This window comes from Euprymna scolopes, chromosome 19 (genome assembly GCF_053919585.1).
Source record: "Euprymna scolopes isolate OS-2025 chromosome 19, ASM5391958v1, whole genome shotgun sequence".
Classification (NCBI taxonomy): domain Eukaryota; kingdom Metazoa; phylum Mollusca; class Cephalopoda; order Sepiida; family Sepiolidae; genus Euprymna; species Euprymna scolopes.
Window position 1 is genome coordinate 32,193,529 of NC_136500.1, and position 25,097 is coordinate 32,218,625.

A 25,097-nucleotide genomic window follows, 5' to 3' on the forward strand; every position below is an offset into this window, starting at 1 on the left:
CAACTGGAGATGCAGCAACATAAAATGTCGCCATTGGGCAACTATTAGAACAGGGACCTTTTTTGCCAAATCACGTCTAAGGATCACCTGTATTCTGAAAATAATTTACCTGTGAGTGTTCGAAATGGCGACTACAAGAAACCTCCAGCGTGATTGTGAGTTGTGCTCATGCCACACAATTGTTGATTGGAAGAATTTGCTGCAAGACATTTGCCGGGATTTCTTTCTCAGGAATCCCTAGCAGATAGGAGGCCCAGGCCATATGGTTGAGATCGACGAGTCCGTCTTTAACTGCTGAAAATATGTCAGCAGACTTCTGACACCGGTCTAGGTCTTTGGTGGATACGACCTCACCAATAAGGAGGATTTCTTGGTGAGTGTACCAAATAGGAATGCTGAAACCATCCTTCCACTAATCAAAAAAATACATTCTGCCAGGGACCACGGTTGTATTAGACTGTCGGAGGGCCTATGGCAAAGTGGAAAGAGAGGGGGTATCACCATTTAATTGTGAACAACAGCCTTAACTTTGTAGATCCTGTACCACATACAAATCATGTGGAGCAGATGTGGCAGGAAGCAAAGCAGCGCAATAAACAAAAATGAGGAACCAACCAAGAGCTTCTCCACACATATATTTTAGAGTTCATGTGGAGATAATTTGGTAGAAAACCGTTTGACTTCATATTAACTCACATCGCTGAAAGCTACCCGGTTGGTAAGGAGCTTCCTATCACATCAGCTATCCCATCTCTTTCCACTTTGTTGTCTAATGCCCTCCAAATGTCTGAGGAAAATACATCTTCTTGAGAAAAATGTTCTAGCATAACAAAAATCAATTTCCTGTGCTGGCAAAACTGTATCACATGTATTTTATTTTTTTTTTATACAAATACGTGCAAAAAAAAAAAAGAAAAAGTTTGTTTCACCTTTTCTAAACTATAAAAATACTTTAAAAAAAAGTTAGTATTATTTGTTGCAAAAATTGCTTAAAATGTATTTATTTGACAAAAACAAATGACATTTCCTACAAACATTTAATAAAAATATAAATGAACGGCAGTTATTTTATTTTATTTTTTTTCTGTTGATGTTTCTACATTTAAAATTTTACTTAAATTTTTCTTTTATGTAGTGTTGTTATTTCATCGGTAACGCTTGGCTTTATCCGGCTGCTGATGTCATGCGCCGGAGAAATCTGAGCCAAACGTTGAGTTATGTCTGGTTTGCTAAATGCATAAGTACCACTAAAATATAAAAAAAAAACTTGTGTTCTTTCATTTAATATTTTTGTTCTTTTTTCGACATGTACTATTCCTTCTTCGATTGGTGAGCTGCCCCAAATGACCCAGGACTGTATATCTTGATCAAATAATCACAACATAGGGGAGATACTATTTAGTCAACAATGACACTTTGTTCATACCAATCTTCTTTAAGATGGTGCACTTCATCAGCACTGGCATTCCATGTAGACAATCAAAAGTCGGTAATGCCAGATCAGTACTAGATTCTTTGGGGCATACAATCAAGGAGTTGGCTGTGAGTATCATCAGATCTCTGAATGCCACTGAGTGCTGTTGCGTCACCTTTGCTTTTCAGCTATAGTTTTCATAGCCAAGAATCTTGGAAATCGTTATCTTTTTCCAGAGGTTCTCTTTTAAGGACTGAAGTCTTAGGGAAACAAAGATGTAGGGAATGTTGCTGTTATTTGCAAGAATAAAAATACTCCAGCTGTAATATAGTGGATATGTATTATTTATGAATATATATCATCGTCTAGTGTATGTATATATTTATGTGTCGATATATTTGATTGTCTACTGATGAGAGTATGAACAGGACACATAACAAAAAAAGATGTATAACAGTTCTCTGGGCATTAACATCAGACCAATTGGAGAAAAATACCTGGTCCATCTTTGGTCTTGCTTAACAGAAAGCTGCAAAGAAGATTCATCCCAGTGAATCAACAAATTTTAGGTTATCTTTTCAGCAACTTTATTCTAGATGTTTCCCCATTGAAAAACTGGAACGCTGGTCCTAGATTTTTACTATTCATATTTTCTCAGTCTTCCCTGCTCGGAGCCATTATGGTCAGTGGACTGTCTCTCTCTTTGACTACTAAATGTGTCCACTCACTCTGATTGCCAACTGTTGACTCTGATTATGTATATTACCAATATATCTCATTACATCATTAACTCTACGTGACCAATTACACAAATTGGATGATTCACCTTTCACATATTTTTTTCATGTTAGTTAACATTCTTTTCATCAAGATAACATTTTTGGGAACAATGTTAATATAAATAATTTTATCCTAAAAATACCTTTTGCCTTGATGTCATTCTTTCTGTTTCTATTTTTACAAATATCAATAACAATCATAATAATCATTCAGCTTGGACCAGCTATGTAACACATCCTTCATTGTGTTTCTCACTTCTCTCTGGAACTGTGGTAGCTACTGACATTACAGTGGTAACATTCACAATTGGAACAGTAGCAAAGAGTTCTGTTTGTAGAACTCTTCATCATATATGGCTTCTGTTGGCAGGGTGAGCAATGCAAATATGGTTCTTCTATGATGGCAAACATTTATCAGGATTCATATCTGAGCAGCGACAGTGTTGTATCAATGTGTAATTTAAGCACGTTTTGTTTTTGCTTAGTCCCTTATGATGGTATTTCAGAGACCACAGGAATGAGTTTCAACATCCTCATATTAGTAGACGAGTTCCAGTTGTTTTGAGTCAAAGTGTGAGGTGATGCAACACACAAGAAATTTGGTCTATCTTCTGCTTAGCTGGAGACACAGATGCTTCAATCTGCTCTGGAGTATTTCTCAGCTTCTTGTGTTGTAACAAGTAGCATATCATACATATTGAAACTCCTACAGCATATGTAAGATATGAGAATTTATAATTCCAACAGGAACTCCATTATAATCTCCTTCTTCCCCAAGTAAGACTTATTTCATCTAGTGTACAAAATAAAAGGGGACAAATTTAAAAGCTTAATGAAAAAGAAAATATAACTATGTAGTAAATCAAAAGCCACCATCTTTCACTTCCTCAAACACACGTCTCATATGCTGTCACTGAATCTCGTCTCATGGGACTAAGGTGCTTGTCTGGTTTGTCGAGGGTAGTCACGTTGATGGGGTACAAGTGCTTGTAGTTCATCAGAGCATTCACCATTAAAGTACTTGTAGAACAGGCAGAGGAATGCAACATTTCACTGGTGGGACAGAGGCTGAAGCTTAAATGACAGTTCAGGACCTATCAGATTGGTGACTCTTTTGAACTCTGTCCAGGAGTAAGACAAGCAGCAGAAGCACCAGCCCAAATGTGACAATAGTACTCCATACATGGGCGAATGGTGGCCTTATAGAGGTACAGGATACTTTCAGGCATAAGTAGTTTTCTAGCACGGTAGAGAGAGCCCACCTTCTTTGCAGCAGCCTTGGCAATACTCTCAATGTATTTATTCCAGTTCCCTGTAAATGTTAGGCCGAGGAGTTTAAAGGAAGTACTTACAGGTAATGTGTTCTTGGCCATTGCTATTGGTGGTAGAGAAGCTTTCTTGTAATTATTGAAGGAAACAAGCTTAGTCTTGGCAGCATTGAATGTGACCATCCATTTTTGTCCCCATTCCACTACAGATTGGAGGTCATCCTCTAGTGTTTCTGCCATTTCCTTAGATATGTATTTATTTATTTTCCCCTCGTGCCTGTTATAGAGAGTGGTGTCATCAGCAAATATACCCATCTCCGAAACAATTTTATCAGGGAGGTCATTTATGAATATCAGGAATAATAAAGGTCCAAAGATAGACCGCTGAGGTACTCCCGCATTTATATCATATTGTTTAGAGGTACGACCATCAAGACAACTTGGATTTTTCTCTTAAGAAGGATTTAATCACATTATGCATTCTTCCAGTGATACCATATGATCTAATTTTCCTTAGAAGGCCATCGTGGCATACGCTGTCAAAAGCCTTAGATATATTGAGGGCTACCGCTCTACCCTCCCCTGTTTTGTCCAGTGAACGGTATATATGTTCAGAGATTACAGTTAAGATATCTGCTGTGGAACGGGCTTGCCTAAATCCATATTGTTTGTCGGTCAGGAGTTTAGCAGCTGTAAGGAGTTGGACTATATCTCTCTCTAATATATATATATATATATATATATATATATATATTCAGCCACTCTGATGAGTTGTAAATGACGGAACATGTGTCAGTGGAACACACACAAAAAATATTTATTTAAACACTATATGTTACATATTCCAGAGATGTACCATGGTTTGATTGAGGTGGATTGACTGGCTATTTAAACTCCAATCAAATCATCAGTGACTTACAAAATAAAAACAGATCAAAGAATGGAGTTCAAAATGAATTCACATTTGCAATCAATCATTGCATCCCGACACCCTATATGTGTGGGTGTGTGTGTGTGTGTTTTCGATATAAACAGTAATTAATTTTATGTGATTTAATAATCAAAAAAAGATGCATTACAAAAATTTCTGAAAGTATTATGTTCATTCATTTTCAAGGGAGGTAATTTAAATAAAACGTTTAAAATATTACAATAGATTTATATTACAGATGAGTAAAGTAAGTTGTCTAAATAAAATATTTATTTAAATTAATAGTCATTAAATCATGGATAGTTTGTCTTTTGTGTACATAAATGACCAAAGTGAGAGGATAAAGAAATAAATAAATCGTTAGATATAGCACAACAGTACCTATTTCTCAAAATTGTCAGAAGTCGAATAATTTTCATATATATTATCATTATTATTATTATTATTATTTATGTTTACTTTTTAACAAACTTAGGATCAAATCTTTAATATTACTGACAAATAGAACACAATTCATCTGTGCTTAGTTTAATATCGAAAAAAAATGACTACGAAGTATACTAGAAATAGAATTAAAACATATGAAATAGATATATAAATATGTAAATACATGTTATATAGTGGACCCCTGTGCCAACAGGTAGAGATTAGGTCAGTTAAGATGAATTTTGAGGACGTTTTATAAAGTGCATCTTAGGATGGCCAAGTGTCAAACGAGTCAGATTATAATGGTCCAAGGTTAACTTCTTAGACCAGAGGCTCTCAACCGAGGATAAATTTATCCCTTGAGTGTAAGATATTAAAAAAAGTCATGGTAAATAACTGAAGTACCTGATAATTTCCAAATAATTATTTTTCAGATTGTTTCATGTCTAAGAAATGTAATACAAATTAACTTCATAATTTTCTATTTAGAAAACGTTTGATTTCATTTATTTTTGTGATATAAATGTATAATAGTATTTTTTATACAAAACCTAAACAATAAAAATGTTCTCTTTTGACCTTGTTTTTCTGTCACTTTATGATGGCTATGAATTGTTTGTATGGGAGTAGGGGGTAAATGGAGAAATACATAAAGCCGAGGGGCCAATGATGGAAGAAATGTTGAGAATGGCTGCCCTAGACAAAATAACACAAGAGTTAGGTGTTAAATTGTTAGACGGAAATTGCATTACACATTCAACACAGATTCGAAGCAGTTTTGCATCAGGAAGCCAAGAGACAGCATATGCCAACAATGTAGAAACCTAAGAGAAATTTCCTTGAGACCTGCCCATTAGCGGACCAATCTTAAATTAGATAAGTAAAATAAGTAGGAAGAAATTAATTTTAGACGATCTTTTATAAAAGATTAATTTTTGGTCTCTCCTTGTGAAACGAATCTTCTCTCACCAATAAAACCCTTAAATCACCAATAAGTCTCTTTTTTCCATGTATGAGTTTCATTTTTCTGAAGTTAAAAGAGCAAAAGCCACTAGATGATGCAAGAAATGGTCAAATGGCAACAGCAACACTCAAAAGATGGATACCAGACACATGTACAAAGAAAATATCAGATTATTGCTTGATTGCTCACCGAAGATAACACACAAATGCACATTTGTGTTGAATGTACACACACACGTGTATGGAAAAACTTAGTGTCCTATGTGCTTCTATGCACGTTGTCCCATCGTGTGAACAATGTTAACGTTTGTGTTTGTTGGACATTCTTCTGCTTATGTAATTGTTACATATATATTTAATTTAAAAAGAAAAACTTAAAACTAAAGTTTGTTGATTAAAAGCAATATGGATTTGGACCTGCAAGATTAATTGTTGGTGTGCTGATTGTAAGATTGCATAATGTCAGCGAATCTCTCAATAGGGGCTTAATTTCTAAAGGAATAACTCTTATCATTAAAGTTATTTGATAGTTTAGCACAAACAGTTGCTTCATACACTTATTAACTATGGAATATCTGACAATATCTTCTCAACCATCAAATCTGTTCTCTCTGACAGGTTTATAAAAGTAGTTTTTGATGGACAGTATTAATACCCGTGTGCCTCCAAAATCTATTCTTGGCCAAACCCATTTTCTGATATTTATTTATCTTTCAAATTATATTTAACATCTATGCAGACAACATGTTTATATCAGCACTTTGAAGAGCATTGGTGATTGAGATCTTGATGATTCTCTTTCTTTCAAGATATGGCACCTGGTGTAACTAGGAAAAGAAAATTGGAATATTCACCAGTCACATGAGAGAGTTGCTATTTTTTTCTTAGTGATGGCCACAAAGTGAGTGTTCAATTTAGTAGAATGTTACAATTGAAAACTGATTCCCAATGATAAAAGTCATAAAAAATACATTTTTTCAAATTTTTTTTTTTTTTTATCTGAAAGTCTGTAATCGATGAGATTAACCAGAAAAAAGTAAAAAAAAAAAAAAAACGTGAAAATTGTAGAAATTTAGAGGTGGGAGAAGGGGCAATCTTGTAAACGTCTGCCAACATTTTTTTTTTTAATTCGGTATCTTGTAAGTTTAATTTACTAATTATCGTTTCTGATATTATTTATCAGAAAAATCAAAGATTTTTAAAGTTGATTTATTTTATTTATTTATTCAGACTTCAAATTCGGTCAAAATGCTGTGTTTTTTTCAAGATTGTTAAATATGTACATATACTTTTTTTCTTTTAAAGATTAACTTTCAATCTGTATATTTCAAACACAATTTAACAGAGGCCTGTTTTCTTCAGTTAGTTTTGCCTGTCATCATTCAATCCTTGGCAATATCGGATCTCCCTGCTGGTCACTCATATTTTGAAAATGGATGTAAATCATGAATCTATGATGTCACACCAAAGCGATAATTATTTTGTTAAGGTAATGTTTTAAGCTTTATTTATTAGTCCACAATAGTCAGTTAGTACAATAGGTATCTCTAATGTGAAACACAGATTTAGCCCTCCCCTATATATAACATGTAACTGTAATTTAATTTAATATATCATAACTTTTGTACCAATTGAAAAAAGAAGCTTCAAATAAACTAGTAATATTAAAATTCTTTTTTTTTTTACAGCGTACAAAAATGAAAATGCGAGACTAAAATCGTGTTTGCATTATTGATGCCTTAAAACAGTGGTCATTTTGAATTCGTAAACACATTCGTGTTTAAAAATTCTAACAAAAATCAAGTCGTGGTCAGATTTCCATGAAATTTTCCTTATGTATTCAATTTTAAATAACCTTATATTTTAAAAACAGTTTTCGTTAAATATATGAGGGGAAATATTTTTTTAAGATGGTCTAACTGTTACGTTGCGCAGGACCCCAGGTTGGGAACGGTCGTAGTTAGTAGGTTTGTAACAAAAACGTAGTAGCCGTCAATTTCCTTGATCGTCCGCTAGTATAACTTGTTTACGATCTGAGCTAACCGGTTGTCATGGCAACTGCTAAGACAGCATGGTTATTTCCCCCTTGACCGGGCATTTTTTCATTCAAGCTGACTTATCAATTGTCGATCTTGTCATAACAACGACGGTATCTGAAACAAAGTTTTGACATGCACATAACGATCAGGCATAACTCAAAACATAAAGGAAAGACGTAAATCACAATTGCTTTTCATATAAAAATATATTTTTAACTAAAGCCTTACATGCATTTTATCAAATTGTTCATTTCTGTGGCTTGGCTTTCCTTTCATTGAGTGATCGGAGAGGGGGGGAACGCGATTTCACTTCGACAATCGCACGTCCTTCGGTGGTCCTCAGACCTACTTCTGTTCCCCTGACTCCAAAAATCACATCGTTATATTCACAGGATTTTTTTTTTGTTCCCGTATTTTTCCACAATTACGATCTCCGCTGGCTTGGTTAATTCATTTACTGTCGATAATCGATTCTTCGATTCCCAGGCAAGTTTTAGCTTTGTTTATAAAATGCATTGCTTGCATTTGACCCAGATCTCCAGTAACCCATATTCTCTTAGTCGGACGACTATTGTTTTTGTTTATTGCACGTGTCTTTACAACACGTTCCAGCTTTGACCATAATTGTTTTTTCCAGGACATTCCAATCTTTCTTTGTTCTCGCAAAGGAATGTCCCATTCCAGCAAAATATGCGATCTCCCCCACAATCACTTTACTTTGTAAACAAAAGATCGTCGTCCGATTTTTCTGTTTACGCCGTAATTACTTTTGTCTGGTGGACAATCGATATTCGATGCCCTCCTTTCGAGTTTCTTAAAAAGGTTTATTTTAACCGTTATGTATCGGATGGTCCCAGACATCCGTTACATAACATAACCCCTTCTCCACCCCCCTCCTCATATTTCACGTTATGAAAACTAAATCAAATAAATTTAGATAAAAAATCGCAACATTTTATAAAGCTGAAGAGTTCAACCTGGATATAGGAGACAATGGTTAAAAAAAAAAAAAAAAAACTGATCCTGTCCTCCTAATATAAAATAGTTCACTTTGAATGACAGTATGCTGTCAGAAATCAGTCAAACAGAGGTGAGTTAGAGAGAGAGTGAAGTTCAATGACTTAATCATGACCAGTGTGTGCCTGTAAGAGACACCCTCTACCTTATGATTTTGGTTTGTGTGCATAAGGGTAGCGCTGCCCGTTTTTGGCTAACTTTGATTGTTGTTGCATTTATCTGGACAGCAATTTCACTTTACCCATTGATGTTGAGTCAGAAGTTTAATTTTACCACTGAAAACCGTTTGCGTTTGTTCAAAGTGGCCAAGCAGATCACTGTTTTGAAGGCCATGCACATGATGAAATGAGCACTTTTCATAGTCAAACCGTCAACAATTCAAAATTGTTTTAAAAAGCCCAGCTTTGTCATTGAATCACAGGCTGAAATGGAAGAAATATTCGAAAATGATCAAGTTTCTCCACCATTGGGTGTTATGATGTGATGTGTAGCATTAGTATAGACTTAAAAATAACGTTGAAAATTGGTTTGTTCGTTCTGTTTGCCGTTCATTTGTTATGCATCCCTACTGGTTATATTTTATGCTGAATAAAATCTTTTTGCTCATTTAAAACGGTCTTCATCTTTATTACAATTTATTCAACATAAAAAAAAAATAAACTGTAACAATGGATACAATTTTGAGACTGAGTAAATTTGAAGGATCGTTGGAAACAACTGGTATCGTATCCTCGTCAATTGTATTGACTCTCTGACAACCGCTCATCCTGAAAATCCTCTGGTTAAGCTAACTATACTTATTAATTATATATCACCTAAAGTCTATTCCCTGATATCAAACTGTATAACATTCGAGAAAGCCATTAGACGTCACTGCTTCTCAGCATGCTGAACTAGCTATAAGGGATGCCTTTATCACACGTTTCACTTCCTCAACGATACGACAAAGACTACTAGAAAGCTGTGAATTAATTTGGATAATGCGGTAACAACCGAAAAACAGTCTCAAAATGGCTCAACACAATGCATCGATTTATGGCACTTTGTCATTTGTAGCAAAAGTATCAATGTATCCAGAAGAATCTAAAAATAATCCTACGTCTGAATTAACTAAAGAATGTGCTGCTTTTTCTAGAACTAATCAAGCATTTCATTATGCCAAATGCCGATTCTGTGGATGTGAAAATCATTCTCGAAACTCTAGAAATGCTGACTGTCTTACATGTGGAGAAAGAAAGCAGACAACTCCTAATATAAGAACTAGTTCTGCTTATATTGCACTCACAGCTTCATCTCGATGCACACCTCGCTCACAATATTCTATTATAAAGACAACAATAAACAGCATTTGTATGCAAGCTATGGTAGACAGCAGAAGCACTCATAATTTCATAAAAATGAACGTCATGAGATCATGCAGCCTTTGTATACTACCTTCCATTGACACAGTAAGTATGACTTCCTCAACCCTCACAAGCAAAACCCAAGGTACTGTGTTGTATCTATCACAATTAATGAACAAATGTATCCTAATATGCGTCTGTCTATTCTACCCAACCTATGTACTCCTAATATACTTGGACAAGAATTCATGCAGCTATGTAAACGTGTAGAATTCGTTTTTAATAAAAAAAATACCTCCCTTACAAATCTGTAATGTCGCACAGATGAAAATAGAGCCACTCTTTTTGCCAATTTATCAAATAACTGTAAACCAATTGCAACAAAAGGCAGGAATTACTCTGCATCTGATCATGAATTTATTTTGAATGAAGTACAGAAATTCTTAAAAGAAGAATTTATAACTAAATCTAATTCCCCATGGAGAGCCCAATTCTTGGTAACCAACAATGAAAGATATAAGCACCGCATGGTCATTGACTCTTCTACCACTATTAATCAATATACATTTATTGATGCTTTTCCTCTCCCCAAAATCTCAAATATTATACACCAACAATCACAATATAAAATTTTTAATAATTAGATTTGAATTCTGCATATTACCAATGCCCTATTAATAAAGATGAAAGAATTCGAAGCTGATGGAGGCCTATATGAATTTTATCGGTTACCTTTTGGATTAACTTGATAGCTGTGTTCCAATGCATTATGCACATTATAATCCAAGAACACGACCTCAAAGATACTTTTGCCTACATAGATGACATTGTCATCTGAGGAAAAAATTATAAAGAATTAGATGAAAATATGAAAGCATTTGAAAAAGTTGTTGATCGTTTCAATCTGCAACTGGACCCTGAAAAATGTGAAACCTAAGTTTTTAGGGCATCTATTGGAAAATGGAACAATCAGTTTTGATCCGGATAGACTCACATCACTAAAAGCATTACCAATTTCGAACTGTAGTAAGTCACTCAAATGAACCTTAGGTCTCTTCTCATACTAATCACCATGGGTAGAGAATTTCTCTGATCGAATTTCACCTTTGTTAAACATTACATCATTTTCTATTACTGAAAAACTCAAAAATAAATTTCAGGCAATAAAAGATGAAATTTGTAAGGCTTCAGTTGCAGGCATTGAGGATGAAGTTCCATTCACAATAGAAACGGATGCATCTGCGACAGCATTAGCAGCCTGCCTTTCTCAAAATAGATGTCCAGTAGTGTATTTTTGTAGGACCCTGATGCAGTCAAAGCATCGGCATTCAGAAGTAGAACGTGAATCAGCAGCCATTGTTGAATCAGTGCATAAATGGCATGATCTCTTACTCTTTCAACATTTTACCAATTCATATATGTTCAACACTCAGACACCAAACCGCATTAAAAATGATAAGCTACTTTGATGGAGACTTTCCAGCTATTCTTATGATATAGTATATAAACCAGGTTCCCTTAATAGCTCTGCAGATACTCTTTCTTGCTCATGCTCATTATCACTAAAAGATCTGCACGCAGCGTTCTGTCATCCAGGAGTATCGAGGCTGAATCATTTTGTGAGACAGAAGAATCTACCATTTTCTATGGAAGATGTTAAACGTACCTGCGCTGAATGTCAAATATGTGCTGAACTAAAACCAAGATTTTTCCAATCCCACTCAGGTCGTTTAATTCATTCTCGATCCCCCTTTGAACGCCTTTCAATAGATTTCATGGGTCCAGAACCATCTACAAATAATTGCAAATACCTACTCATGATCATAGATGAATATTCACGTTATCCTTTTGTCTATCCATGCCAGAATATATCAACAAAAACTGTCATAAAATGTCTGCAGAATTTATTTACCTTCTTTACACTGCATGTCAAATTATTAACGAGATAACATTTTTTTACCAGTTTCAGAAACTTAGCAGTAGTTTTGTATCAAAAGCTTTGGAAACATTGGCAATGCTGAACTGCGTGTACTGTGAAATTATCATACTGTTCTGTGCAATGTAAATAACTTGCCATCATAATTACTGAATCCACACTATTTGAGGTGTGTCAAATTATTAACAAGGCAGTTTGTTTCGTCAATAAAATGGGTTGTAAAGGTTGTTTGAGTCGTTCTGAAAAGAGTGCTGTTACAGAACAGTTAGTAAAAGGTAGAAGTACCCTTGAAATATCGAAAATGATAGGAAGGTACCATCAAACTGTGAAGAACTTTGTCACAGACTCTACAAAGGTAAGTAAGAGAGCTGACAAAGGTAAATCTAGAGTTACTTCACGCCGTTCTCTATTCCAAATTAAACATGAAATTGTTAATAATCCTGGGCAGACAAGTCGAGAAGCCTTTGACCAAGTCGGATTGAAGAATGTCTCAAAAAGTACTCAGTTGCCTTCTGAAAGAAGAGGCAAAGTCTGTTAAGCCTGTGACAAAGCCTTCATTAAAGCATCATCACATACAAAACCGATTGAATTGGGCAAAGGACAACATGAAAACGGATTTTTCCGAAGTTTGGTTCACGGATCAAGTGTGTGTCACTCTTGATGGCCCAGATGGCTGGAGCAAGGGATGGATCCTAGATGGACGACATCATCATCAGTGTTTAAGGTGCCAACAAGGTGGTGGTAGGATAATGATTTGGACTGGGATTATCGGGGATACTTTAGTTGGCCCATGGAGAGTCCCAGAAGGCGTAAAAATGACGCCAAATGCTTACATAGCTTTTCTGAAGGAGCACTTTGAACCATGGCTGAAAAAGCAAAGGTTGACGTTCAGGAGAACCATTATCTTTATGCAGGATAATGCTCCCTCGCATGCAGCAAACAAAAGCAAAGAGTATTTGCAACAACTGGGGTTCTCTGGGCTACGGAAGATGGAATGGCCTGCGAATTCACCAGATTTGAACCCAATTGAGAACCTTTGGAGTATCATGAAGTGACGCCTCTATGCAAGAGGATGCCAATTTAAGAGCAAAGATGAGTTGTGGGATGCTCTTCAAGAGGTATCGCGAGGAAGAACTGTTGACAAAATCACAAATTTGAATAATTCTGTGGACCAATGTCTTTTACAAGTCATTTTCTCTACCCTGCAACCTCTCTCCCACAGAAGAGACGTTGCGAGCCTATCCTTGTTTTATCGTTATTTCCATGGCAGGTGCTCGTCTGAACTCCAATCTCTGGTCCCCCTCGCCAATCTTTCACGAAAAACACCCGTCTAGCTGAATCCCTCGTGAAAAATTTCCCCCCACTCTATATCTGTGCCTAAATCAAAACGTGGATTCCATGAACAAAGCTTCTTTCTTAGAACTGCACACCTGTGGAACTCTGTTCCATCTGCCTGCTTCCCACTGAACTACAACTTGGATGTCTTCAAGTCCAACTTAACAAATTCCTAATGAACCGCCCCCTTAAGTAAACATTTCATCAAATCTCCACACTAACGTAATGTACTTGCAATAACCCTTATCCCTGAGTGGCTTCCGGGCCTTGATAAGTAGTGATCACTGTAAAAAAAAAAAAAAAAAAAAAAGGATCGAATATCCCCTACTAATTATGTCAACATAAAAATTGCTATGTAGTTATTGTGTTCTAAGCATTTTTCCTAGTTCATTTAATGTTTGAAAATTATTTCAATAAACAAGTTATGGGTATATTGTGTTATTTTTACTCAACCTTGTTAATAACTTGACACACTGAAAACAACAGATATTCCTATCTTCTGCCATAGTTTCACTAATACTGCTTTAAATACTTTTATTTTCTGACTAGAGTAGCTAAATAGCATTGTAAGTACTTTCTCAAAGTTTCATGGATTTTTATTCACTCGTTCCTTAAATATTTAAAAAAAAAAATGTAAACTTTATTAATAATTTGATGCACAGTGTAGTTGTCCAGATTCCATTCATAGTGATCAAGGGAGTCAGCTCATTTCAGGTGAACTAAAAGAGTTTCTCTGGCAACATGGAGTTGTGATTATCCATTCAACTCCATACCATCCAATCAGCAACAGACAATACGAGAGAGTAAATGGTACTATTTGGAAAAAGATCAAACTTGCCCTCAAGACCAGGCAACTGGATGATCGTCATTGGCAAGAAGTACTTGACATTGCTTTGCACTCTATTTGATCTCTCTCCTTTGTACAGCAACTAACACAACTCCACACAAGAGAATGTTCAGTTTTTCAAGAAGGTCGGGTACTGCATACACCTTCCCTGAGTGGTTGCAAGGAGGCCCAGCTCTCCTTAGAAAGTTTGTCCGTCAACACAAGTCTGACCCCCTAGCAGAATCAGTAGAAATAATATCTGCAACTCCCAATTTTGCCAGAATTCTTTTCCCTGATGGCTGTCCGTCAACAGTCTCAACAGAAGACCTAGCTCCCACTCCTGCCACTCACCCATCCTTTACAAACCTGAGATCTCCTGTCTTCACTGATTATTGTAAACCATCAGATTCTACCCCATGAAATAGCAAAACAAAGTGTCCAGAAACAGAAGAGCAGCAGCAGTCAGACTTGAAGAAGGACACTGAGATTTCTTCCAAAATCAACAAAATGGTTACGGGAGATCATGAGTAACCTGAAATTTGAATAAAAATGTGACAGAGAGTTTTATGATGTGATGTGTAGCTGTATAGACTTAAAAATAACGTTGGAACTTGGCACGTTCGTTTGTTCTGTTTGCCATTCGTTTGTTGTTTGTTGTTTGTATTTTATGTTGAATAAAATCTTTTTGCTCATTTAAAAAGTCTTCATTTTTATTACATTGGGCATGGAGCAAACAGATTTTGATGAATTTATCAGCTTCGACGACAGTACACAATGTTATGGAGAACTGAATGACACGGACATCACACATGGTATAAAATCGGATGATCAAGATTTTGACGAAGATGATGCTGTTGAAAGCATAAGTTCTGAAGTTTCTGAATGTGACAAACCAGTGCCAAATTCTCTGGCTGCATGGAATGCGCTTGAAACTCTGACAGCCTACTTTAACTGTAGGTATAGACAATTTCATACCTTCGAAAAAGTTCCAGCAAAAACCTAACAGCCAGCCATGGTTTTCTCCAGAATGTGCTGCTGCTATTGCGCACAGAAGTCACTTTTTCCACTGCTTCCAATGTAATAGATGTATGGAAACTAAAGCCGCTTTCAGGACTGCCAGCAACCATTGTAAGAAAGTAATAAAGAATGCAAGAGAGTTGTATGCTCAGTCCGTCAAGTTCAAAGTAGCTGAGCAGCGGCTTGGTTCCCACCAGTTTTGGCAAATTGCAAACAGAATCCTGAAAAGAAGCGTGTGCTTTATCGCAACTATCATCAATGGACCTGAGTTAATCTTGTCAGCATCAGACAAAGCCAAACTCTTTGCCAAGAACTTTGCAGCCAATTCTACCCTTTGCGACCAAGGCCGCCAACCCCCAATATTTCCTCCTGTATCAGAAAACACACTATGTGATATACAAATATCTGTATGTGATGTTGCCAAGCTAATCAAAAACCTTGATTTCAGTAAAGCAACCGGCCCTGACGGTATTCCAATTATAGTACTCAAAAAACTTCAACCTGAACTAGCACCCAGACTTACAACACTGTTTAAACATTGTCTTAAGGAGAATTGCTTCCCATCACCCTGGAAAATCTCATCAGTATGCCCTGTATTTAAGAATTCAGGTGATTGTTCATCCCCCTCTCAATACAGGCCAATAAGTCTCCTGTGCGTCATGACTAAGTTGCTGGAATCTGTGTTAAATAGTGAAGTAATCAACCATCTCAGGAAAAATAATCTTCTTAGTGACACACAATATGGTTTCCGTTCTGCTAGATCTATAGCAGATGTGCTTACAGTTATATCTCATATGATTAGCGAATCTCTCGACAGAGGCAACCTTTCTAGGGCAATTGCTCTTGACATATCAAAGGCCTTTGATAGGGTATGCATAAAGGTTTACTTCACAAGATTTCCAGCTATGGTATAGCTGGAAATGTCTTCTCAATTATTAAATCATTTCTCTCTAATAGGTCTATAAGAGTAGTAGTTGATGGGCAAAAATCAGAAGCTCACAGTATAAATGCTGGAGTCCCTCAGGGGTCCATCCTGGGCCCAACTCTTTTCCTGATCTACATTAATGATCTTCCAAATCACATCCTTACATCATTCGTAGACATTTTTGCTGACGACACTACCATCTATGGTAGCACATCTAAGACAGTAAACGACCAAGTTCTCTCCGATTCTCTCTCCTCTGATCTTGATCACGTTGTACAATGGGGAAATGAGTGGCTGGTTACTTTTAATGCATCTAAAACCAAACTTCTATCTTTACATCATCAACGTTCTGATCCCCATCTGGCATCAATTAAAATGAATGGCTCTCGTCTTGGGGAGGCCTCAAGTTTTGACAGGCTTCTGGGCTTGACCCTTACTCCTGATCTTAAATGGAATACGTACATCAAATCTGTTGCCAAGGCCGCTGGTAAAATGGTCGGATCCTTCTATCGATCAGTAGATATCTCACTGCTGATGCAATTCTCTATCTATATAAGAGCCAGATACGTCCAAGGATGGAATACTGTTGCCATATATGGGCAGGAGCTGCTAGAAAAGACTTGTCCTGCCTTGATAGGGTTCAAAATAAACTTCGTGGCCTGGTGGGAGATGTCCTTTTCTCTTCGCTGCAACCTCTATCTCACAGAAGAGATGTTGCGAGTTTGTCTCTGCTTTATCATTATTTTCATGGAAAGTGTTCGACTGAGCTTCAATCTATGGTCCCCCCTCGCCAAACTTTCACAAGAAACACTAGACTAGCTGAAAACATTATCAATAATTTTCCCCACTCTTTATCTCTGCCTAAACCTAAACGTAGATTCCATGATCAAAGCTTCTTTCTTAGAACTGCACGCCTGTAGAATTGTCTTCCGTTTTCCTGCTTTTCAGCTGTCTATAATATGGTTGTCTTCAAGTCTAACGTGAACAAGTTTCTGATGAGCCGTTCCATTTAAGTTAACAAATTTACCGAACTTACATTACTATCGATTACTATATTGTCCTTTTGACTACTCTACACTCTTTAACCCTTATCCTTGAGTGGCCTATCGGCCTTGATAAGTGGGGACGCCTATGTAAAAAAACCCAAAAAAAAACCAGCAATCCTAATAGTGCATTGAAAATGATTTAAGGACTGTATGAAAGTGTTCATGATGATGATAAAAAGATTTCTGTGCTATAAAAAATGACTGACTTTTTAAAAAAGTAATTTTTGCCTCAATTATTTGGAAAAACTGATTGAAAATGTATTTTTATCTATTTTTTATGTCTGTAACTATTAAATAAACTAGTGTTCCATACGTGCAAAGTGTTATATAAAGTGTTCCCATACCTAAACAAAATAGACAAAACCTGGATATATCCGGGTTACGCTGTGTATATATGTTGTGGTGAATTAGTAGAACTCTCCAGTCACTTACTTTCATTATTCAGCATGGAGTTGTGCCCCTTTATTTTACATTTTAAAAGTCTCCATATTGATTAACAGACGCTAGCTTTTGTAAACACCTATGTAGATTTGTTTGTACAATAAATCTTATTTAAGCTATTTTTGACTCCCTTTTTATGCATAGTTTATTGCCCACTGTTCGGTCCTCTTCCATATCTATTTCCTAACCCCACACACATTATACACATATATATATATATATATATATATATATATATATATATATATATATATTAACCCATTATTTATTTCACTTACCTGGAAGTTGTAGATAAAAGTAGATGTAAAATTAATATTGTTTTTAAAAATTAAAATTTTTGTTCTCTCAATAATATGTATTATAATTAAATTACAAAAAAAAAAAAAAAATAATTAATTTTAAAAAGATTTAAATAGAATAAAAGTTCAATATTCTGTGATATGAAGTTTTCAACAAAAAATTTTGAGTAAGGTTTTCCAATTTAAACAAAAATTTTTTCATATAAGATAAAAACCAACTATTGGCAATTAGCAAATTCAATTACAATTTGACGGTAATTCTTTTTTGGCACACCAGGACACCAGCTTGCCAAAAAGTATGCCACGTGCCAAATTTAATTCTGTCATAAAAACAACTTTCTACAGAAAAAAAACCCAACTTATTTTTACATTTTTATCTTGCGAATAAACATAAGATCATATATTAAAAACCGCGTTTATTATTTTTAAAATCCAACAACGAAGTTGAAGTCAATGTTTTCAATTGTAAAAAAAACAAACTATTTTTTTGATAAATTTCTGTGTGGTGTACTCATGAATTATTTTTTCTAAAGAATAAAATTGAATAAAGTTTATTTTTACAAAAATGTTTAGACATTTACCTAGCAAATAAGCATAAAAATATATAGGCAAAAACGCATTTATTATTTTTAAAAAATCCAAATTATACACCGGGTATGAAGTGGGCTTCTTTTTTTTTTTTTCTTAAATGAAAGTGACTTTGTTTGATAAAATTGTGTTTAGCGAATCAGAGTTTAATTCTGCATTAAATGCAATTAACGAAATTGATTTTGATCCACAAAATGATTCATACATGCAAGCTATGATTGAAAAAATGTAAAACTATGTATTCAGACCAAGATGGGAGAATAAAAATTTTAAAACATGGACAAATAATAATGCTGAATCCATGAATCATGTCATCAAAAATTTTTCAGGCTGGAAAATTATTTCCCTTGAACAACTTATTAAAAATCTGAGAAACCTGGTTAGAATTCAGTACATTGATATGGAAAAGGCCATATACAATACGGGAAATTTTTATATAGAAAAATCTATTCCAATAAATGAATGGAATACTTTTTCAGAAAACGAGAAAAAACTATATATGAAAAGCTTCTAAACGGAAAACTTGGAAAATTGATATTGAGTGATGGGAACTTTGAAATTGATGAAGCATTAAAACATTTCGCACATAAACCTGGTTCAAAGAAACGGGTAAAGTTGACCAAGACTGTAGAAATAAAGAATTTGTTTTTGTGTTTTGTATATAATAAAAAATCAGGTGAATTTTATATAAAATAAAATACAAGTCCAACTTATTTCTGTACAACATTTTAATATGAAATTTATTTCATCAAAAACTAATTTCAATAATAAAAATCCTTTATAAATAAAAACTGTAAACCCAGAAGTAGAATCAGTGGAAAAAAATCAACTGCAAAAACTGATAAAAGATATTTTGACTTCCGTGAAATTGATAGGAATTGAAATATTTTATCCATTAATAATTTTAAGTTCTGAAGATGTCAAATTCAAAGTAACACTTATGACAATTGATTATCTATTAGCATTTAAAGCTATTTTTTTCATTAGAAATACTGATTTTTCTAGTACTATCATGAGGAAAGCATTTGGTAAATATTTCTTCTGTATAACATTGAATATATTTTACAGTGACTAATGTGCCAAGACAATCAGCTATGTTTTGAGTTTGAACTTGAATGAGACAAACTACTTTATAAAAACCAGTGTAATGCTGCCATTATGTACAGAAATCACTTTTTCCATAACTACCAACGTAATAGATGCACTGAGACTAAAGCTGCTTTCAGGAATGCCAGCAACCACTGTAAAAGAGTAATAAAAAATGCAAGAGAGCTATATGCCCAGTCTGTTAAATCCAAAGTAGCTGATCAACGGCTTGGTTCCCACCAGTTTTGGCAAATAACAAATAGGATCCTGAACAAAAGTGTGCATTCTATCTCAACCATTATCAATGGACCAGATCATCTCGTCAGCATCAGACAAGGTCAAACTATTTGCAAAGAACTTTGCAGCTAATTCTACCCTATGCGACGAAGGCCATCAACTCCCCATATTTCCTCCTATAACACAAAACACGCTAGGTAATATACAAATATCTGTGCGTGAGGTCGCCAAGCTTATCAAGAACCTTGATTCCAGTAAAGCAACTGGCCCTGACGGCATCCCAATTATAGTGTTAAAAAAGCTTCAACCTGAACTTTCTCCCATACTTACAAAACTGTTTAAGCATTGCCTTAAGGAGAAGTGCTTTCCAACACCCTGGAAAACCTCGTCAGTATGCTCTGTATTTAAGAATTCAGGTGATAAGTCATCTCCCTCTCATTACAGACCAATAAGTCTCCTGTGTGTCATGAGTAAGTTGCTGGAATCCATACTAAATAGAGAAATAGTCAACCACCTCAGCAGAAATAACCTCCTTAGTGACACGCAATATGGTTTCAGTTCTGCAAGATCTACCGCAGATGTGCTAACGGTTATATCTCATATGATTAGCGAATCTCTCGACAAAGGCTACCTTTCTAGGGCAATTGCACTTGACATATCAAAGGCCTTCGACAAGGTATGGCATAAAGGCCTACTTCACAAGATTTGCAGCTACGGTATAACTGGAAATGTTTTCTCAATCATTAAATCATTTCTCTCTAATAGGCTCATAAGAGTAGTGGTCAATGGACAAAAATCAGAGGCCTGCAGTATTAATGCTGGAGTCCCTCAGGGGTCCATCCTGGGCCCAACTCTCTTCCTGATCTACATCAATGATCTTCCTAAACACATACTTAAATCATTCGTTGACATCTATGCTGATGACACGACCATCTACGGTAACACATCAAAGGCTGTAAATGACAAAGTTCTTTCTGATTCTCTCTCCTCTGATCTCAAGCGTGTAGTTCAGTGGGGGAAGACATGGCTGGTTACCTTTAATGCATCTAAAACCAAGCTCCTATCTTTACACCATCTACGCTCTGATCCCCATCTAGCATCAATTGTAATGGATGGCTCTTGCCTAGGAGAAACTCAATGTTTTGACAAGCTTCTGGGCTTGACCTTTACTCCTGATATGAAATGGAACACGTACATCAAGTTTGTTGCCAGGGTCGCTGGAAAAATGGTGGGTTCCTTCTACCGCTCCAGAAGATATCTCACTACTGATGCAATTCTCTATCTATATAAAAGCCAAGTACGTCCAAGGATGGAATACTGCTGCCATATCTGGGCAGGAGCTGCTAAAAATAGCCTATCCTGCCTTGACAGAGTACAAAATAGACTTCGTGGCTTAGTGGGGGATGCCCTTTTCTCTTCCCTGCAACCTCTCTCCCACAGAAAAGACGTTGCAAGCCTGTCTTTGTTTTATCGTTATTTCCATGGCAAGTGCTCGTCTGAGCTCCAATCCCTGGTCCCCCCTCGCCAATCTTTTACGAAAAACACCCGTCTAGCTGAAGTCACTGTCAAAAATTTTCCCCACTCTCTATCCGTGCCTAAATCAAAACGTAGATTCCTTGAACACAGCTTCTTTCTTAGAACAGCACGCCAGTGGAACTCTGTTCCGTCTGCCTGTTTCCCACCTGACTACAACTTGGATGTCTTCAAGTCCAACGTAAACAAGTTCCTGATGGGCCGCCCCCTTAAGAGACGCTTTATGAAATCTCAACACTAACGTACAACGTACTGTACATGCAATAACCCTTATCCCTGAGTGGCTTCCGGGCCTTTATAAGTGGTAACCTCCTTGTAAAAAATAAAAAAATTTTTTTTTAAATGCTATTGTAGATTCAATGATGTACATGTAGAACAAGTATTATGAAAGTACTATGCATACCAAAAAAGAATTACACACTTCTTGATGGACTTCTGCTACTTTGCTAATGCTCTTTCAATAAAAAAGTAAAATAATCAAAATAGAGTTTCATATGTAATTTTATATTTATTCACTAAATAAATGTGTAGTGACTGTGAGAAATTCCATATACAACCGCCATCTTTCTATTAGGTCGGCCATACAGTTCTAGCAGCCGGTTTGTGATTGGTTTAAATTTGAATGTGTCAGGTCATTTGACTTGCCGCGCTTTTTGTATCATACAATTTATTTTTCAGTCTAGCAGAAATACGGCATTGGGATAGACTCAACTCAGTAGCCCTCTCTCTCAAGGGAGCCAAAACAATTCCTTCATGGATACCAAACTGTTGGTGAACGAAGGACACATTTCTTCAAGCAGAGACAACTTATATTGCTGAATCTATCCAAATCAAAGATGACATTCAAGAACTGCTCTGCATGTTTATTTTCAAAATATTGGATCTTATCTCATTTCATCTTGAGTCCCGTGGGACTCACTTATGCCTGATTATAGGCGCCATCATTCCCGCTGTGTTCACCATGGACATCATGGATCCTTTCAAAAGAAACAATGAACTAACATCCCAACAATAGGAATTCGAACTAAAGGTTCCATGCGTATGGTAGCAAATCGGGCCACCGTTTTGCAAAAGGACAATACCAGAACCAAAGAATTTTCATTGCTGTTATTTGTGAATAAATTTTGAGTTTAAAGGTATGGCTTTTGTTTGTACAATTCATTTGCTTCTGCAGGGAGGAAATTGAGTGTGTAGGAAAGAAATTTCTTACATGACACGCTACATACAACCAGAACAAACTGTTCTATCAAAAAAATAATTACAACAACTTCAATCTTTCCTGCAGCGCTTCTATTTAAAAAGTCATGAGTTTCCAACCTTTAAACTCAAAACGATATTTTTATTAAGTCAAAACATTAAAAAAAAGAAAGCTGCAGCGTTTTTTTTTTATGTAACAAAGTTGATTACATTAATAATAAAAAACGTAGTCTTTATGCGACTATTAAGAGAATCGTTTCTGTTTTCATATCACAATTTACGACGCTAAAACCAACAATATTTTCATGAGATGAAAACATTTGAAAAAGAAAGTTGCGGCAACTTTTTCTACTTTTTTTTTTTTTTTCAACTACATTTTGATTAAAAAGTAAATATTATGGTATTGGTGAGGTTCTATAAAAAAAATTTGTCTTTAAGCTTAAAACCCAAAGAATGAAAACATTACAAAAGGAATGGAATTTTTACGACTACGTTTTTTTTTTTTTTTTTTTTTTTAAATTAACAAATAAATGTTATGGTAATATTTTTTTGCGAAAATGAGGGAAAATGCAACCATAGTTGAAGAGGAAATTATGATTTTTAACAAACACACTCTTTAATAAAACAAGGATGAAACTGTTTTTTGTTTTTTTTAAGCTGTGGCGACTTTTTTTTTTTTTTACTGTAACAGAGCTTATAATATTAATAACACCAACATCTAGTTTTAACATTACAAAAATCTTACCATAACATTTATTTGTTAATTTAAAAAAGTATTAAAAAAAAAAAAAGTAGTTGTAAAAATTCCATTTCTTTTGTAATGTTTTCATTCTTTAGGTTTTAAGTTTAAAGACTAATTTTTTTTTATAGAACCGAACCATAATATTTACTTTTTAATAAAAATGTAGTTGAAAAAAAAACTAGAAAAAGTTGCCGCAACTTTCTTTTTCAAATGTTTTCATCTAATGAAAATTTTGTTGGTTTTAGCGCCGTAAATTGTGATATGAAAACAGAAACGATTCTTTTAATAGTCGCATAAAGACTACATTAATGTTATCAACTTTGTTATTAAAAAAAAAATTCATCGCAGCTTTTTTTTTTTTTTAATGGGCATTTGTACAGTTTAATCAAGACATTATGTCGGAAATTTATCTTGGTTCCAGATAAATTTGACACTAAAGTAACTAACCCGAAAAAAAAAAAAAAAAAAAAATGACAGCATGAAATAAAAGAGGAGGGGAAGTAAAGAATAAAATATAAAGGTCCTGCTTGGAAACGAAGAAGAGATTTTATTCACAATAAAATTAGTTGCAAATTTTTCCCTCCAAAAAACGCCAAGGTAACATATAATGAAAAAAATAACACTGGTTCTTATAATGAAGATGTGTCCATGAACGAATACAATAATAAGATTCAAAATAGTAGTTCCTAATCTCACTCTCATATGTAATAGATTTTAGGAGCGTACTCACAAATTGAAAGCCAGTCAGGCACGTGCCTTTTTCTTCTTTTTTCTCGTTTAAAGTCCTTTTAGAAATTTCTCTCCTTCATATTTGCGTGCAAACCGTAGACACACAGATGGATTTCAGAAGCATGCCACGTCACATGTCCGGGGTATTCTTGCCGGGTTTTCTTCTTTGTAGGAGGTTCCAAAATTCCTTGTCACGTAAAATAAGGTCTTTTTTTTAAAAATAATTACACTCCTTCACCATACGTGCAAAACGTAGCAACGTAGATAGTTTTCAGAAGCATGCCTCGTCGCATGCCGGGTATTCTTGCCGGGTTTTCTTCTTTGAGGGAGGCTCCAAAATTCCTTGTCAGCGGCGGGCAATGAACACGTCCAATATCCACGTCGCGGGAACCAAAACAGAGGGCGAATCTTGCGCTGGACTCGTGACGTCATCACAGAGCTAGCATTTCCCTTTTCTCCCAATTAAAGGGAGTTTCGTACAAACTCAAAATGTACGAAACTAAGAATAAAAAAGATACGAAATACAAAAAATTGAATACAAGAACCAGATAAAAAATAATAAATGTAAACAGGGGGGGGGATGTACTATTATTGGTACAAAAAAAATTACAACAATTAAAAAAATAAAAATATCGAAAAAAGGTTATATTGTACGTATCCGTTTTGGACCGAAGATCTCCGAAAAAAAAAAAAATTCCATTTAATTTGACTGAGTATTTTTTTTTTTTTTACAGCGGAAAAGCACGTTTTTATGAGAGCACGTTGAAGTCAGCCATTATGAAATTTGCTGAACACGCCACGGGGAGATAACTCCATGTAAAGCGCCGATACCCCCTCCCCCTATCTTCAATTCTAGTTTTTCTTCCTAAGAATCGAAGCTTTTGCTCGGTATCATAGCAAATTGTTTTTTCACGGGGGGGGGGGGGGAACAAAAAAAAAACAAAAAAAAACTACTACTTGATGAAATTAAGTGAATTTTT

General features: G+C 35.3%; 1 long non-coding RNA gene across 1 annotated transcript in view; it reads right to left on the reverse strand.

Moving 5' to 3' along the window:
* Window positions 1–25,062, reverse strand: part of LOC145303505 (uncharacterized) — a 56,176-nt gene extending 31,114 nt beyond the window's left edge. Inside the window, exon 1 of the long non-coding RNA XR_013873722.1 lies at window positions 24,119–25,062. This is a non-coding gene — a long non-coding RNA (uncharacterized LOC145303505). The remainder of the gene's footprint in view (window positions 1–24,118) is intronic.
* Window positions 25,063–25,097: the final 35 nt, after the last annotated feature.